Source organism: Bos grunniens, chromosome 5, assembly GCF_055505025.1.
Source record: "Bos grunniens cultivar Pamir isolate PY7600 chromosome 5, Bosgru_T2T1.0, whole genome shotgun sequence".
Classification (NCBI taxonomy): domain Eukaryota; kingdom Metazoa; phylum Chordata; class Mammalia; order Artiodactyla; family Bovidae; genus Bos; species Bos grunniens.
The window spans coordinates 86,481,924-86,501,224 of NC_141169.1; the positions used below are offsets into that span (position 1 = coordinate 86,481,924).

At 38.1% G+C, this 19,301-nt stretch overlaps 1 protein-coding gene across 44 annotated transcripts in view; it reads left to right on the top strand.

Moving 5' to 3' along the window:
* The window catches only part of SOX5 (SRY-box transcription factor 5), a 1,169,920-nt gene that overhangs the window by 13,752 nt on the left and 1,136,867 nt on the right, over positions 1 to 19,301 (top strand). For 3 of the 44 annotated variants that reach the window (XM_086401753.1, XM_086401795.1, XM_086401758.1), the window contains exon 1: positions 13,594 to 13,731. The exons of 32 other annotated variants lie outside the window; for them this stretch is intronic. The gene's annotated coding sequence lies outside the window, so the exon portion shown is untranslated. Of the gene's footprint in view, positions 1 to 13,251; positions 13,732 to 19,301 lie in introns of those variants that run through there. 9 more of the 44 variants (XM_086401767.1, XM_086401770.1, XM_086401749.1 and 6 more) reach the window with 7 other exon arrangements.

Consider the following 19,301-nt stretch of genomic DNA (forward strand, 5'->3'; position numbering starts at 1 on the left):
CAAGCTCATATTGGAAACTGTCCTTTTGAGACCAGTTTGCTTCTGGTCTGGATTCAAGCTGAGCATGGTTTCCCAAATGGCTCTCAAAGTGTCTGCGACACATGAGCCTTGTCAACTCCTCTCAGAATGCTCATGTCAGGGGCCTTCCAAGGGTATCTCATGAAAAGCCAGTGCTTGCATCTGAACTCTGTGACTCGAGGAATTTTCCCCGAGTTGCTTTTCCATCTGCTTCAGACCTCCTCATTGTCTGACTTTCCTTGGTTCCCAATCCATTTGACTCTGGGTTTAAACTTTCTCTTTTGATGTGTCTATTCATTCATTCAGTTCAGTTCAGTTCAGTTGCTCAATTGTGTCCGACTCTTTGCAGCATGAATTGCAGCACACTAGGCCTCCTTGTCCATCACCAGCTCCCGGAGTTCACTCAGTCTCACATCCATCGAGTCAGTGATGCCATCCAGCTGTCTCATCCTCTGTCGTCCCCTTCTCCTCCTGCCCCCAATCCCTCCCAGCATCAGAGTCTTTTCCAATGAGTCAACTCTTCGCATAAGGTGGCCAAAGTACTGGAGTTTCAGCTTTAGCATCATGCCTTCCAAAGAACACCCAGGACTGATCTCCTTTAGAATAAACTGGTTGGATCTCCTTGGAGTCCAAGGGACTCTCAAGAGTCTTCTCTAACACCACAGTTCAAAAGCCTCAATTCTTTGGCACTCAGCTTTCTTCACAGTCCAACTCTCACATCCATACATGACCACTGGAAAAACCATAGCCTTGACTAGACGGACCTTTGTTGGCAAAGTAATGTCTCTGCTTTTGAATATGCTATCTAGGTTGGTCATAACTTTTTTTTCCAAGGAGTAAGTGTCTTTTAATTTCATGGCTGCAATCACCATCTGCAGTGATTTTCAGTAATCAACAAATATTTGTTGAGCACCTCCTGTGAGCCAGACCCCACTTTAACTGCTAGAGTGTCTGTGATGTGTGGAACAGGCACATACCTTATATACAAATCCTTGTATATCACCTGACTTTATGACTGTAAACTTTAGAACTGTATTTTGCAGGAGTATATACAACATGGAGGCGAAGTGTCTGCTATTTTGGCAGGACAGCCAGAGGAGGCAGCCATGAGGAAGTCATATTTGAAGGATGGTTACTGAGGTCTCATCGAGGTCTCATCCCTGGTGGCTCAGATAGTAAAGAATCCCCCTGCACTGTGGGAGACCCACGCGAGACCCAGGTTCAATCTCTGGGTTTGGAAGATCCCCTGAGAAGGGAATGGCAACCCATTCCAGTATTCTTGCCTGCAGAACTCCACGGTCAGGGGAACCTGGTGTGCTACAGTCCATGGGGTTACAAAGAGTCAGACATGACTGAGTGACTAACACTTTAATGAGAAAAAGGGGACAAGAGAAAAAACCTTTGAGACATACGAGTAGTATATGCAAAGGTTCCAGAGAGAGATGGGTGGGTGTGTTCTTGGAATTAGAAGGCCAGCGTTGCTGGAGCAGAGTGACTGGGAAACGGACATTGATGGCGCTGCAAAGGTGAGTCTTCGAAGGTGACTCTTCAAATAAGAGTGATAAGAAACCCATTGAATAGTTTTAAGCAAGAGACTGATAAAATCTGTGGCCAGAGCATGTAGACCAAATTTAAGAGAAGAAGGAATGGATTTGGCAAGCTTGTAAGGAAGCTGTTGCAGTGATTTACACAGAGAAAGATAGTGGCTTTGATTTTGGACTTTAGCAGTAGTATCAGAGATGGAGATGATAGGAAAGGTTTTACAAGCAAACATGGAGGGGAGATTACCCAGTTTCAGTGCTTTGTATTTGCCCCCACTCCAATTCTACCAACCTAATGGAATATTCCATCTGATAATTAATCATTGTTTTCTTGTTCATAAGTTTGGGGAAAAGATGTGTAAGTCCATATGCCTCCCACGGATGCTGCTGACTGCATCTATACCTCTTTTAGCCCTTGAGTATTTAAGCATAGTAGAGAAGAAAATGTCTACCCACTCCAGTATTCTTGCCTGGAAAATTCCATGGATGGAGGAACCTAGCAGGCTATAGTCCATGGGGTTGCAAAGAGTCGGCCACGACTGAGCACATCAGCAGCATTCAAGCAGAGAGATTTGACACAAAATGTGTAGTGTCTTCTGTCTCTACATATATATTTGCTTTCATGTTTCTGGACTTTCCTTTGGTTTATATCATACTTTCCCATAGATTTTCTGAAACACTACCCATCCCTTAATTTCCAAGTTGAAGTTTGCTTTTTTCACAGCATCCTTACAGAATCTACTGACTGATGCTTTCTCCTTGTGATCTGATGATATTTACATCTATAGCCACTTTTAAAGCTTTGACTGTTCCATGTTATAAGCATATTGTGAACATGTCTTATCTTTTGAGAGATCCTGTGAGTTTGCCTAGGGATGTGGATTTGTAGTCCAGTATTATACTCCTATTGTGGATCCTCATTTACATCTTTAGTATGGCAGCCTACTTAACCTCTCAGTCTGTGATTCCTCATCTGCAGAATGGGGATAATTATATGTACTTCATAAAGCAGTTGTCTAGAATCAATGAAAGAAAGAGTATAAAGTCTATAAAACAGTCCTTGGCCATAATGAGTTCTGCTACATGATGACATTTTATGATCATAAATGTTATTCTTTGAAATCAGAAACCTGTGTCTTATTACTACTTTTATCTACTTGGAGCTCAGTAAAAATTTATTGAGTTCACATTTAAATTTAAATTTATGTATCACTTCTGCCAGGGGATACAAATATAAGTACATCTTGGTTCTTGTCTGCACAAACCTCTACTTGATAGGGAGGTTAGTAACATAAACTGGTAATTATGTATCAGTGTGATAGGTATAGTGTTAGAGTATTTTGAGAGCAAGGAACAGAGGTTGGGGAAGGTTTTCTAAGTGAATTGAAGGGTGAGTTGAGTATTTTATTAATCAATTAAATATATATTGAAATAATGTATATATGTTGTGTAAAACTCAAAGCTACATAACAAAATAGCACACCTGTCTTATTGATGATCATGCCACTCCTATTACTTCCAACTCTGTATCTGTATTTCTGAATAAAATGTTTATTCCTTATTTTCCAAGAAATGTGAGTTATTGATTGACTTCCTACTAGTTGGCCTTGTTATACTACTCTTCCCCCACCCTTGCTTCCTAACATCACACATATTCCTTTTCCCATTGTCTCAATGTAGTTTCATCTCCCTCCTTTTTTAGAGTTAAATCAGTTCAGTAAACATAGTTACAGGAATTTCCTGGTGGTCCAGTGGTTAGCACTCGGTGTTTTCACTGCTGGTTTGATCCCTGGTCGGGAAGCTAAGATCCTGCAAGCTGTAAGGCACCCCCCCCAAAAGAAATAACCCCCCCAAAACAAAAACCCAAACAAACAAAAAACCAAACACACAGTTACTTTAACTCTGTAAGTGTTGTTGACCACTGAGGATATTGTATGTTGATTACTTTTACTTTTTTTGGTTTTTCTGGAGTTAATAATGGTTTCTATTCAAACCCACAAGTTTTAGTAAAAGTGTTCAATGTTTACTGGAATTTCTGAGTCAGGCTTAAAAAGGGGGAGTAGCATAACCAGGGTAGACTTTGGGGGCAGTCAGCCGTGGTTGGAAAGATCATTTTATCACTGACATCATTTAGAATTATTCTTAGAATTAGATAATAAAAAGCCCATTGACTTTTAGTTAGTTATATTGTTCTTAAGATGCAGACATTGCATCCACTTATTGCCTATACTTGGGCACACTGCTCCTGCCAACCTGCCCTTGGTAAGGCTCTGAGTTAAGCTTAGAAAGGCAGAGGGAGGTACTCTGAGAAGGGAGGAAGGTATTCCAAGCAGACAGGACAGTGTGACTAAAAAGGCAAGAAGGTGAGAAAGAGCATGGTGTGTTTGTGAAATTACAGACAATGTGGTGTTGGTAGAGCATAAAGTACGTGATAGGAACCAGCTGAGATGAGGCGGTGATGTTGGCAGTGGTCGGATCAAGGTGATCTTTTTGTTATAGACCCAAAGGCCACAAATTCTGTCTTGTAGGTCATGGGGAACCTTATGGTGTTGAATAATATGGTCTGTTTTGCTTGTGAATGAACTAATGGTATACTGGATAAAAAAATGGAAAACTCTCCTTAAGTCAGCAATTAAAATCCATATTTGGTGACATGTTAGTACTTTAGGGGTACCCCACCAGTGAAGTTTTTAGAGCACACAGTCCTTTAGAATGTGTGCGTGCACACATGCACATGTATTCACAATTCATGTACATGTGTTGTATTGGACCTAACACTCAGCCTGCAGTAAACACTAAGGGCGAGGTTCAGTTTAAATGACAGTTGAAGTAATAGTAGTGGTCGTACATCAGGGTTCCCTGGAGACCAACTCTGACACGTAGAGTTGCACGCATTGGGTTTATTGGGATGGCTCTTGGGGACAACAGCCATGAAGGGCTGAGGAGCCTAAGGACTAAGGACTGTGATGCAGCTGAGGCTTCCGCTAGCCTATGCATAACTCTGGAACTGGATGGCTCCTCAGAGATGTCCTGAACTGAGGCAAGTGGGCCAGGCCTTTGTAACCATATGTTGGCTCTGGATGTGAGCCATCCCTGGGGAGCAGGGGGGAGGGGTAGTTCTTCAGAGGGGGGCTTAGATGTGAGTATTCAGCAGCCAACGCTCTTGGAAGCTGGGAAATCAATGCCCCTAAGAAAATCCCATGGATGGAGGAGCCTGGTGGGCTGCAGTCCGTGGGGTGGCTGAGAATCAGACACGACTGAGTGACTTCACTTTCACTTTTCACTTTCATGCATTGGAGAAGGAAATGGCAACCCACTCCAGTATTCTTGCCTGGAGAATCTCAGGGACGGCAGAGCCTAGTGGGCTGCCGTTTCTGGGGTAGCACAGAGTCGGACACGACTGAAGCGACTTAGCAGCAGTAGCAGCAGCAAGTAGCATACTACAGTATCCACTAAACGCAACCTTCTGAGACTCTACTTTTTTGAATTCCTATAGATTTTCCTTGAAATATGGCTGACAAAGGGGTAAGCAGTGGGTCTTAGAGATACAGTTCTGCCATTTTCCCATGTTCACTTGTATTTGCATTATTAGTATTACTTTGAAAACCTCTGGACTTTTGTAGGATTATATTTTAAAATCATTTGTTAGCTTTATGTGAATTAATTTAGCTAAATGTTTAGAGGGTGTAGTCCATCATGTTACAATGTGTGACAAAGAAGACAGTGGCATTAACATTCAGTTCTTCTAGTTGTGACACGAAGGGCCCTGTGGCAATCTATTAATAGTTAGATTAAAAAAAGAAATGTGGATCATCTGGAACTTCCAGCTTTGGAGAAAATGTCTTTATGAAATGAGACCAAGAGACCATTTTAATTGGAGGTAGGATAGCTGATTGGACATAGACATATGGTGGTGGAGATGGTGTCTCTCTGTAATAACAAAGGAGGAGGAATTCTTGCCGAGTATGCAGACAGGAGTGTAATCTAGGTTTTCCGGGTTCCCAGACGGGCATCTAAGTCAGTGTTCTCCTAACGTCCTTTGATCATTATATACACCATCAATAAAAAAGAAAATATTGCTTTACTAATAGTAAGCATACAAAAAGAGACATTAAAAGGCCTGAGATAAAGAGGGAATAAGGAATATCTATATAATAAAAATGTAAGCAAAAATTATGATATTTTCTTTTATCATGCTAGTGGATTTTTTTTTTTTTTTTAGAACCCTTCTTGAAGACTTTTTCAGCTAGTTTTCTTGAGTGTAAGTTATATACTAAATAGGGGAGAAAGTACTGACGACAGACTTTGATGGTTTTATGAGTTTGGTCTGTGCAACTATTTAAATGTGATAGCATGAACTACAGGTATTAAAAAATAAGGTTTTAGAACGGGCTTCCCGATGGCTCAGTGGTAAAGATTCTGCCTGGAGTGCAGGAGATGCAGAGATGTGGGTTTGATCCTTGGGTTGGGAAGATCCCTTGGAGTAGGGCATGGCAACCCACTTCAGTATTCTTCCTTGGAGAATCCCATGGACAGTGGAGTCTGGTGGGCTACAGTCCATAGGGTTCCGAAGAGTTGGACACGGTTGAAGCAACTGAGCACACACGAACACGAGGTTTTAGAACACAGTTGTGGTACTTTACGATATTTTAAAAATCATGAAGGGAATGTGTGTGTGTGTGTGTGTGTGTGTGTGCATGTGTGCGTGCATGCTAGCCAGGGTCATGATGACTTAGCATTTCCTCATGTCTAGCAATTCCTCATAATTAACTAGAAGGTTGGGGCCACACTGACACCATTACCCCTCTGAATATCTGGCTCTAATTTATGAGCCATATCCTGCCTAATATGCCAGAATGCTTTTGAATGTTCTCTCATTGCTTATTTTTTCTTGGAGTCATAGATTTGTAAATCAGTTACATGCAACAATGAAAAGATGTCTTTATTTGTGTCTCTCAGCAGTAGAGAACCTAAGAAGACAAAACCTTTCATAAATGTAGTAAGTTTCTTCATGTCCTTTTGAAATTTTAAATGTTTAAAAGCACTTTTATAGCAAAACTCAGCCTTACTTTAAAGAATTATTCTAGATTTGTTTTGTGTCTGAACTTTGGATAGCTTGGCTTCCTTATTAACATCTTTTATTTTCTTAATCAAAGTTCATTTTAGTTGTGTTTTCATTTTATGTTTAACAGTTTCTGCTTACAAAACGTTGGTTGCTTTGAATTTCTTGGAAGAAAGGGGATAAATACATTTCAGGTAGCATTATTATTACTTTTCATTGAGATTAAAAGGTAGCAAGATTTGCAACCAGTATATAGAAGTCTTAATAAGGATATAGTGATCATGGTTGGATTCCCAAGAAAAAGTAATCACATAATCTTAAATATAGTTCATAAGTTATAAGGTAGAACCTCATTATGCTAGAGAATGGTACTTTTTAAAATAATAAATAATTGATTCCTTTTTAAATATACATTCAAATGATCTTTCTAATTATTGAGTGAAGGACAAATACTGTCTCTCAAAAAATATTGTGCCCTGATATTTTCAGGCGATTCCATCCATATTTTTATTCTGTTTATAACTATTTGCATACTGATCTTAATAGTAATTTAAAATTTACAATGTTGTTATATTTTACTGTGATTAACTATTATTCATTAATTTAAAGTGTGTTTATTGTGAGTCTGTTCTTTGTCACATATAAGATATGCTGACTAATGGGGTTACCAGGGTGAATAATAGAGATTTGGTCCCTGCCCTTATGGAGTTTCCAGTTTAGTGAGAAAAATGGGGATTAATCAGCTAATCATACTTGAGAGACATTCTCTTGTCTAGTGTAATTGTGACTGGTAACTGGATTGTTAATTTAAAAAAATTGCTAAAGCATAGAATCATAGAGAAATGACATATTCCCTATATATTTTAGCATTTTAAACAGTGTTTAATCAGTTGGTTTATTGCTGTTCCATTGTTTATCAATATTTATTAATTTACCAATTAATTGATGTATAGTTGGGGCTTTTAAGGATGAGTCTCGAGTGCCACTGCTTGTCATCTTGGATAAGTCACACTCGAGATGTACGTTCTATGGTTTTTGATTTGCTAAAAATGATAGGAGAGCTAAAAGGCAAGCAATTTAAGTGCTGAAATTGATCTTTAAATTTAAAAAAAAATTTTTATTCTAATTTTATGAAGCTATTGAAACATAATGTGAGTTTTTTTAAAATTTATCTTTATTCCTTCCAAAACATTCAATCTAGTATTACAAATAACATCCTTTTTGCCCTCATATTCTCACTTATGTAATATTTAATGAATTTAGTCAATTACAGTAACAAATAGAAATGATATAAGGAGACTTGGATCAAGCAGACAAGTAAAACAGTTAGAGTAGGTGTGTGTGGTGTGCTGGAGTAGCCTTTTCGCCATTAGGGTACCATGGCTAATTCTATGTTTCACAGAGGGGATGGAGCACATGAGTTACTCTGGTGATTAGGTGAATGTAGGTTGGCTGTGAAGGTTTTACTCTAGGAGTCCGGAGGAGGGCTATGAAGTGTATTATGGAGATGAGTGTGGGGAGCTTTAAGGATATATTATAGGGTTGTTCAGTCGCTAAGGAATGTCTGACTCTTTGTGACCCCATGGACTGAAGTGCACCAGCCTCCCTTGTCCTTCACGATCTTCCAGAGTTTGCTCCAATTCAGATGCATTGAGTCGGTGATACTATCTAACCTACTCACTCTCTGCCTCCCTCTTCTATTGCCCCAGAGTGGCTGGGGCACAGAAAAGAAGGGCAAAAGTCATGAAGAAGGAGGCTGGAGGAGGGGGCAGGGGTCCTGTCACGTAGGGTCTTGTAGATGCTGCTAAGGTTCTGAGTTTTTATCATAAAAGTAAGGGCAAGTAGTTAAAGGATTCATATTTGCATTTTTAAAAAGATCATTCTGACTGCTGTTTGGAAAATGGAATGAATAGGGCATCGGTTCTGTAGTGATTAGAGTGGTCTAAATAAGAAGCCTTGTCCTTGTCTCCAGACCCATTCTTCCATTCTTCAGGGCCTTATCCTGCTACAAGTCTAAACGGGTCCTTGAAATACTCGAGGAAAAGCAGAACCTAAATTCATCATACGTATAAATCTTTCAGTATCCCCCAAGACCAGGAATAGTATTTTCTATAGTGTACTTTGCTTACCATTTTTCCTTTTGTATTTGTATTTATATTCACAGTTCCAGCACGTCATGTTTTCAAGACAATAGGAAAAAAGGGAAAGGCATTCTTTTAAGCCTGTACCACACTATTGATTTTCTTTGAAAGGACAACAAGTGTGTTTATTTTATCACTGTGAGTCTAAAAATTAACCATGAAACATCATTTTCTACTTCTAAACTAAGTGTAACAAAGAAATGCTTTATTGCAACTTCATCAATAATTCAAATGCAACTTAAAAGAAACTAGGGCAGCACAAGGAAAAAAAGCACACTTGTTCCATAATTGAGTCGATTAAATAGTATTGAGTCCCATTGTCATATTCATATTGATGAAACAACTTTCATAACTGCAGAGACTCTAATAAGAAATAAGACCTCAGAATTATGAGACAATGTCATAGACATTTCTGTATTATTTTTTTTCTACTGTAAAATACAAATAGCGAAAGCAAGCTTTTCCTTGTGTGCGATAATGAAGAAACAGCTTTTGAAAGGTGCTCTTATTGGGATTTTAGTAGTTTTCAAGGCTGTGCAGTAATAGCCCAAGCTATTTTGGAACTGTGCATACATTAGTGTTCTTGTGCAGCAAGATACACTAATGTGTGAAAAAGTATACGATCGCACCTTGTTTAAATTTGCAGTTTTTGTGCATAATCCCACAGTAAGCTCTTGTCAGGATTTGACTGCACAGAGGAGTAGAAAGTTTAGAGCAGGCTACAGATTGGGGTCGGGTGTAAATATCCAACTATGAAAATAAGAAATTTTAAAAATTACATTTTTTTGAAAGATCAAAAGAGTTCAGTTTATATGATATGTATAAATCAACCTATGGTGAGTTTCGCCCGTGGAAGCTTCAGAATATGCATAAATAACCTTCCGAATGAAGATGTATATCTGCTTTATTTTGTATTTGCAGAGTGTGAGTGAAAAGTACGGAGTGTGATTTTTAAAGACAATGATCACATTATAATTTATGCATTCATATTAATGTTGTTTTTCAAAATTGTCACCCAGAGAAGCAGAACCCTGATTCCATTGATGCCCTTGTTCAAAACATTTTGGAAAACTTCCTCTCCGAATTGTCTTTTGAATCATTTGCAAGCCTGACTAAAAACATCCATCTCATTACTTTCTATTCGCATTTTATACCAAGATTCATCATGCTTTTTTTTATTCACCAGAGTTGGCTATAAATGTCTCTCTGAAATGATGAAAATGGCTAAAATTGACTTTCAAATTATGAAATTTGTCACCATTGAGGATATTTAGAAGTGTGTATGCATGTGTGTGGTACAGACTTAGAAAGCAGTTTCTAAAGGAGGGAGAAATACTTTGAATAATGGCTGAGCTTTAGAGTGAGTAAGTGGCCTTCTCAGGTGACCGTGTGAAGGGAAAGCATGTTTGGATGACATGGTATGTTTGTTTAAAAACCAGTCACATTACTTTTTAATGACCCTGTATATTAGTTTTCACAATGTATACAAAGAAAAATGCAAATATGCCTTTTGGAATGCAAGGCCAAAATATCTTACATAATTAGTAGCATATTTTATTAGTAAGACAATTAAAGAATTAAGCAACTACAATGTTAATTATGTGTTGGTAGATTCTCCAGATATTGGTCTTTCCATAAGAATGTCTCTGTATAGTTTTACTTTATCTAAATACTGTCCTTTACTGTCTGATCCTTAACGTATGTGTATTTCCATTAGCATCTTACGTAATTCATACTTATTTTCATGTCATTTGAATGTACTAGTGGGTAGCATGTGAAATTTTCATTTCAGTTGACCTCTTCCTAGTAAGTAATTGACGCAGTTTTCAGAACTATTAGTGCTATTTTCTTAACCATCAGTAAAAACCCAAATAGTCACATGTACTTGAAATGTAAAATAATTGGAATGACTTCTAAGTATTTTCTTAGTTTACAAGAAACCTGTGATCATTCAGGACAGCTCACACACAGTGTGTGTGTTAAATGACTTATGAATAAAATGAAAATGCATTAGTAATGTACAGATCCAGAATGACCATTTACCTCCAGTTTGAACATCTCTATTGTGTTCTTTTCTTCAGTGGGTAGGAAATGAAAGAAGCAATCAATGGAGAGACTCAGTTGAATAGTTTTTATTTTCCGAGTATTAGATTTGGTATTGATATTAGAAGGAAAGCAAAGAGCTCGAATATAATTTTGCCATGGTTGGTTTTTGTGACCATGAAAGGTAAGTGAAGATTAGATGCCCAAAGATCACAGAGAGTTTAGGACAGCTTTCTGAGGCTGGGCAGGACTCTTGTTGGTGAGTAAAGTTTTATTGGAACACAGCCATGCTCATCCATTTACACATTAGCCATGACTACTTTCAAACTGTAAGAGCAGAGTTGAATAGTTGTGGCAGATAGTATCCAAAAATATTTACTCTGTGGTCCTTTAAGAAAAAAATAGCTGGACCTGTAAGATCAAGGACCACTAGTTGTACCTGACCTCCCCATCTTCATGAAAACTCCAAAGCATTTAGAGAGCCTGTTTGGAAATTAGAGGCAGCAGCCACAGAATATTTGGAAGATGGCTACGATCCATTTGTCAGAAGATATAAAATGATGCAAGGTTTAGGAGAAACTCAAAGCAAGAGTGGACCCTATAGCAGGTCTGGGTTTGGAGTTAGTGCAAACAGTTCTGCCCCTTAGGTCATAAGGCTCAGCAGAAGCCCAAAGGTAGTTTTTGACTTCCGGCTTTGGGTGTCACTTGGTAGCTCTTTGAAAATGAATAGATTTAAGTGGAAGCAACCTAGATGTCCATCAGCAAATGAATGGATAAAGAAGTTATGATATATATACACAATGGAATATTACTCAGCCATAAAAAGGAACACATTTGAGTCAGTTCTAATGAGGTAGATGAACCTAGAACCTATTATACAGAGTGAAGTGAGTCAGAAAAAGGAAGATATACAGAATATCTTTATATATATACAGAATCTAGAAAAACGATACTGAAGAATTTATTTTCAGGGCAACAGTGGAGAAACAAACATAGAGAATAGACTTATGAACATGGGGAGAGGGGAGGAGAGGGTGAGATGTATGGAAAGAGTAACATGGAAACTTACGTTACCATAAGTAAACTAGATAGTCAATGGGAATTTGTTGTATGGCTCAGGAAACTCAAACAGGACCTCTGTATCAACCTAGAGGCGTGGGATAAGGAGAGAAGTGGGAGGGAGTTTCAAAAGGGAGGGTATATATGTATACATTTGGCTGATTGATGTTGAGGTTTGACAGAAAACAGCAAAATTCTGTAAAGCAATTATCCTTCAATAAAAAAATTAAAAAAACTGGTGTTTGAATACAAAGATCTGGTATATACATTTGCACCACTTTTCAGTATATCTAACACACCCTTCAGAGGCAGTAAAGACTTCTAGTTTAACATGGTATGCAATTTGTATTATAGTGATTCTTTTATCCTGGTTAACTATGTCCACATTTCTTTTTTTCTGGTTTTGTGATCCTGAATGGGTTTTCTTTTGCTGAATGCCTTTATCTTTGTTCTAAAAATTCTAAAGTCCATAGTTTATGCAGGAATTGTTCCAGACTAATAGCTACTTCCTTCATATTAAACACCTTAGTTAGTTTGCATTAATGAAATTGGGTACTGCTTTGTTCCTTTTTCCAACAGGGGGAGCAGTTTTGGGGACTGAATCAAGCTTAACATGTGCTGTCCCTTTAGTTCTTTGGAAACTTTATTTTACCTATTAACTGTCATGAATTTTTGACAACAAATGTCATATTGGAAATTCCATTGAAGGAAAGTATAACACTGTGATAATGTTTACTCACAATGTAATTATTCATCGACAATTTCTAAAATCTGTAATAAATTAGAAAATAAAACCCCAGTAACTGTTTTGTTCCTCATTAAGAAAAGTAGATTCAGAAAGCTTATATTATAAATGTATCATTGTACTGCTTACCAAAAGTTAGGAGTTTTATTCTTGTAGGAGTTAGGCTATTAAGTAATGTTTATATAATCCTGATAAACATTTCTCCATGACTGAATTTTGAGTGGAAAACTTTCTTTCCTAAAAGGCTCTAAGTGGAAAAAAAAAAAAAAGCCTGTCCTCTGACTGTGTATTGTGTGTGTGTGTGTGTTTGTGTGTGTGTGTGTGTGTGTGTGTATTTAGATCCATCTTAATACCAACTAATGCCAACATCTGGCAGAGAGATGGAGAGATCTGGGAATTTGTTGCTTGAAACCCTGGGACAAAGTGTTCTGCCCTGACCAGCAAACATAGTTGTGGACTTGAACTGGAATCTTCAGGGGCAGAAACGTCTTAAGTGTCTGGAAAATTGGCCTGTTGAGTCACCATGAAGGCACTAAAACAAAACTAATTTTAAGCAGGTCAAAGTTCAGTGATTCCCTCTGGAATTCAAACTTTTAAAAAGAGTCTCATGTTTAAGTGAAAAGGGTCAAAGTTGATGCACTGTTACAATGTTTTGAATGCTTTCCCTTAAGAACAGCCACCCAGGCTGGGATTAGCATGAGGAACTGCAAGGCTGGCACTTCAGCGTCTGGGTTAAAAATATTTTAAAGCAGTAAATGCAGTCAGTACAGAGAGATCCCTGGGAGCCTTTCTATTCAAAAATGTGTGAGCTCAGGGCAGCGACTGCAATGTAATTTAGGGCAGTGTATGCTTCATAGCTTTGGAGAATATTGCTTCCCGCTAATGTTCCATCGGAGGATGGTAGGATAGTAGTAATTTTAGAAGGTGGTATTCCTGTTTGTCTTACATCAAAAACTTCAGAATAAATAAAAGGACAAATCAACTGAACAAGAAATGTAACTATGGAAAAGTACCAATGAATCTAAATTTGAACTGAACAGATACAAAATCAGCATGGGTGTAGGAATATTTTTAAGGCGGAAGCTACGGCAAAAGCGACTTCCCAGGGAATGAACTGCACAGGTATGTACGATGTGTGGCAAATAGCCTGCAGAAACTTTGAAGAAAGTGCCTCATCAACACTGAGGTCCTTGAACTATGACCAGATGTACTGCTGTTGAATATTTGAATTGAATTATTTTAGAAAATGGAAACATAGATTTAATTTCGGTAACTGGCTCAGATGATATGTAGATATCTGAGGATGCCAAGGAATTAGCTAGTCAGAATTCCCTGAATGAGATTGTACTGGGATCATATGGTGCCCTTACCCTGACGTGTGTGATTCCAGCACTTTTGATATTACCATGTTATGCACTGCAGCTAAATGCAATTGACTAGGTATTTTCTCAGTCTGAAGATCTTGTTGCTCACTCCGATGAGACCTAAACAGCATTCTTAGACATTAAAAAGAGCCTGTCATTTTATGGGTTGTGTCTAGGAAAGGAGAGAGGAACATTTACTCTGCCTTCAAATTTAGAGACTCAGCTAAAAACTGCAGCTATGAAATTTGGCTGGTATCCATTGTCTCCTCAACTTCCTATAAAACTTTGGTTGTTCATATTAGTTGTTTTCTTTTTCCATGAAACCAGTTGCAGAATATTTCTGTTACTCTTCATCATAAACCTGTGATACTCCCTTTGAAAAAGCTTTACTTGTTTAGTTATTTATTCAGTAAATACTGGTTATCCCAATTTGAGGAATTACATTTTGCATTGTTTTGACTGTCTCAAGAGATATGAACTCAGTCATGTCTGTTTATTTTAATGAGATAAGCCAGTCTCACGTGATAATTTTTATCAAAACATAGAATAAAAATGCATGAGGAGGGAGGAAAATCCAAGTTATTGTATGATATGATGACTCTCTGTCATATAGTTTTTAATTGGAAAGTAAGCTGAGCTGAGCTGAAAGATGAGAGGATATTTTGCATGATTCTTTGTGTTTCTTTCACTAATCAAGATTGATAGAAAGTGGTCTTTGATTTGGATGTTTGAATTCAGTTATATTTATAATTATTAACATGATAACTGCTGCTTATTTTAATGTAGTAATACAGAAAGAAGAATGAGAGAATCAAATATTGCAGAAGTTAAATAGGAAAAGTAAAATGATTTAATGTAGGAGTAGTTTTAGGCTAAGTTCTTAGATTTCTTCGAATCTTAATTATGGACCAGCAATTTAAATTTTTGAGCAGGGAATTTTCAAAACAAAACAGACTCGTGTATTTAGAGAATGAATTTATGATTGCTAGTGGGGAAGAATTGGGGGAAGAGATAGGGAGTTTGGGATAGACATGAAGACACTGCTACATTTAAAATGGATAACCAACAAGTTCCTACTCTAGAGCACAGGAACTCTGCTCAATATTATGTGGCAGCCTGGATGGGAGGTGAGTTTGGGGAAGAATAGATACGTGTATTAATAATATATATGGCTGAATCCCTTTTCTGTCCACCTGAAGCTATCATGACAGTGTTAATCTGCTATACTCTAATATAAAATAAAAAGTTTTTTAAAAGACAAATGATATGAAGAAATACACAAACCTTAGTATATGCAATATTCTAATTTATTATTTCAACAGGACTAGTTAACAGTTTTATCACAAACGACCTTTTAAAAAATAGTGTTGCTCTGAACCTTGGCCCCTCTACGTGTCTCTGCGAGGAGAACTTTGGAAGAGTCTTCAACCTGCCTGATAGTAAACTATCATGACTGTTCTCGTTTTCCTGCATCTCCAGGCTCTGTCAGCTGTTAAACTTGCGCCAGCAGACCGCTGGCTTGACACGCTGTGCTGATCCTTTTGTTTAACTAGCATCACTCTCAGCTTCCCCACTTAAACCAGCTATCACAGTCCTCTAGGTCAACCAGATAGTTTCCCTCATCGCAAGCTCACCTGAACCATCTTCTGAGGTAGGGCCTGTGATTTCATGTCAAATCACCACCTCAGTGGGGAGCTGCCGGGCTCACCTCTATCTTCCAAGGGTTAACAGTAACCTATAATAATAATTTGGTGACACAAAACGCTTCTTTTTATGCATTACCTATTTCCAGAGGCCTAATTTAGGTTTGTATCAAAATGGATATCACAAACAGTACCGGCTTCCTGCTGAGAAGCAAAGTGGTACTGAGAGACTTTCTGTTTTCTTTTTGGTGGCAGCTGGGAGGGGTGAAGCGCCACTGGCGGGTGGGGGTGGGGGAGGCAAGCAATTGTCAGTCGCTTAGAGTGTCGCCGCCAGGACAAGCTGTGGTGGAGAATGGTTTTCAGAGGCAGAATAGCTTGATGGAATTGTTATATCAGGAACTGAACTCTGTTCTATTGCACTTGATAAGAGGCAGATTTCAGAACAAGGAAAACAGCAGAAGTGGTTATAGCAGATATCTTGTATTTCTGTATGATTTTCATACTTCATGCTCTAGCAGCAATGACAGTGCTTACCCAGGTGTAAATACAAACAATAACCCAGTGCCCAGAAAGTTTTAAACTTTGAAGTCTCTATTGAAAGTCTTAGTTCCTCATCACAGGATCCCTGGCTGGGCTAGAGGCAGTCTGATCAGAAAACCTGAGTGAATGTCAGCACGTCCCATCATTCACCTTTTACCCTTGTCTTTAAATCGCTTAGTGTCTAACCAAAACACGCAGGGCTCCTCCATTGTCCTAGATCGTCAAGCAAACAGAAATTTATCATCATAATTTTTCTTATTTAACTACACCCAGGAGTATTTGTACTTTAAATAGAAACTTAGGAAGGGCTGTTTTTCATAACTGTTCAGAGTCAGAATTTCTGGCTGTACTGGTAGTGAGAGATGGAAAATTCGGCAATGCTATCACTGAGAAGGGGTCTTCCTGGGAATCCTCAGTCCACAGAGGCAAAAAATTACCATTACAGCGAAGCCATGAGCTGATTTTAGCCCAAATGTGGGATGGTAAATGAACTGCATTTTAGAATTCAGTGATGAGGTGTGGATGTATTAATAGGCTTTCGGCTCTGTGGCAGCTTCCTGCTTCAGCCTTGGCCTTGACCGTGCCTGGTCCTCCTACCTGGAAAACAGCTGGGAAAATGGCAGGCAGCTGGGCAAATTGTCAAGAACTCCATTCCAGAACTTTAACTCTGGCTCCCACTGCAACGTTTCCCCCTTGCGTGTTTTCTGAGAGTTCAGGGTTTTTCTTGGCCGGCTGCTTCCCCAAGTGACCAGCCTGCTCCTCTTTTCTGCACGGTACCCTGGGGATGTGCTCTCAGAATGCCCGTTTCCCACCCGCCCCTGGGAGCACCAGGAAAGAGCAGCTGTCTGGCTTTGCCACTCCCACTCCGAGGAGAGGCTTGGGTGGCCCGGCCTTTGGCTTATACCTAATTTGTGCATCTGAAGCACAGCTTGCTCGGCTCTGGATCTTGGCTCAGTGATCATGCTGATCATGTTCCTATAGGTGTTCATCTTAGGGTATACTCTTGTAGGATTAATCCATATGTTTTCTCTTTGCAAGGACTCAGTTTTTAAGAGTATTTAGTGGCTATTGCAAAAAACACTAATTTTTTAAAATGTGCAAGAACATATTCATGGCATTCTTTTCGATTCCTTCAAAAACTGTGTAAAACTAGATTTTGAAGGTGTTTCTACCATAAAGCCTGCTTTCAGACACATTCTATCGTTTCCTTATGTAATGGACCATAATTCATTTTGTAAACATTTACTCTTTCAAAGCAGGAAGACTTGCTACAGCCATGGTCTAAGAGTTTGGTCACTTCTTAGGGATGGCTCAGAGCTCCCTTGTAATAGCAGCTCCCTGAAGAAACCCAGAGAAAAGAAATAACATCAAACCTTCAACTGCAGCTTTTGTCCCATTTAAATTGCAATGGGTAATTTTGAAAAACTGTAAGTGGGGTGATGATGTAAGATGGACTTTTAACTCTCTTTTCAAAGTTTCTTTCCATTTTTGCGCTTCTTTCAAAACCTTTACCTAGAATGAGAGTGCATTTGTGTAGTTTAACGTCCTTTGTTTTCATGGTATTGTTTTTTTATAATGATTGGTGGGTAGAAATGTGCCAGGGCTTTGGGATCCGAGCCTCCTTTGGACCCCATAGGATGTCAATGGACTCATTAGGATTTAGCCAAGTTTTATGCATTATTCATAATATACATTCACAGCGTGTACACTAACGACCGTCTCCTGTGTCTGCTTAGTCAGAACCATTTGCATGCTGTATTATGGAACCATAATACAGAATGCATTTAGTCACATTTTCTGTATTATCCTTAATACATATTGTCATCATATTCTGTTATGGGGTATGCGGTGAATGTGTTTAAACAATAGCATGCACTTGTGCATCATGATTCCATAAGAACAAATGTATAATAAAAGTTGATGGAAGTAATTATTGCATATGTGCAGTAATAGTTTCTAAAAAAGCCTTCATATTCTTTCTACTTTGCTTTTATTGTTTGATTATCTAGTTATTTGTTTTATGTTATTTTATGCCTGCTGGACGAATGTCCTGAAATTTTTAATTTTGAAAACAACATACCTTCTTTATCCCTCTCATAGCTTCCCTCATTAGTTTCCCTAAATGAGTATTTAAAACTATAATATTTAAAAGAGACTCGATAATTAGGAAAAGCATGTTTCCTAGTTACCAATTAAAGATCTGTAGGGTGTTTGTTGTAAAGAGCCTGTGTTCCATGTAGTGACAAGAACTGTTATGTATGTGAGAAATTAACGTCAGATGATTAATATCATCTTCCATTTCCAGGATAGAGAAGTTCTGAGTTCTAAAGTGAACAGGATTCACTGATTTAAGAAATTGACACTTTATCTTTTTATTTTGGACATCTTGCTTGCAAAATGGAAATGACCACTGCTTACTTGCAATTAGGTATCAGATTCACTGTCTTTTTAAAAAAATAGTAATTTGGATCAGAAAGAAGAAATCTAGAAATACGCCTATGTGTTGCAGGTATGAAGAAAACAAATTATTTAAAACTCTAAATGATAATTTGCTGAAAAGTTATGCTTAATGGAAATTTTAGGTACAGAATATGGTGAAAGGATTCATTGAAATTATATCTTATGAGAGGGTTATTGGTGGTTTTTTAATACTTTGAAGTCATCTCATTTTCGTTAGTAACCAGTAAACTCATTTTAGAATGTTCATTTTGAGAACCCTACAGTTCATTTAATGTCCTCCAAATCTAGTGCTTTTGCACATGACCACTTCTTATTAAACCCTTTATTGGAACAGATTTGGAGTTAAAAGCACATGGAAGATGGTAGTCTTAGTGTGAAGTCTTTTTACTGAAAATGATGCTTTTATCATTAATCTGTTTACTTTGCAGTCAGCCTTATGAAATTTATGTTTTCTGCTAGACATTATTGATGAATTTGTTTCAGATAAATGATCATGCAGAAAATTTGAAGTCTCACCATTTGATAACATTGTAAACCACCCTTCTCTTGCTTTCTGTCTTCAGCAAGTTTGATATCATCCAGTTAAAATGGCCCTTGGAAATCTGAAGGGAAATTTAGACTTGATGCAAAATCTGATTAATATCTTATCTACTTGTCTCAGTATATTATTGTATGTTTCTTCAGT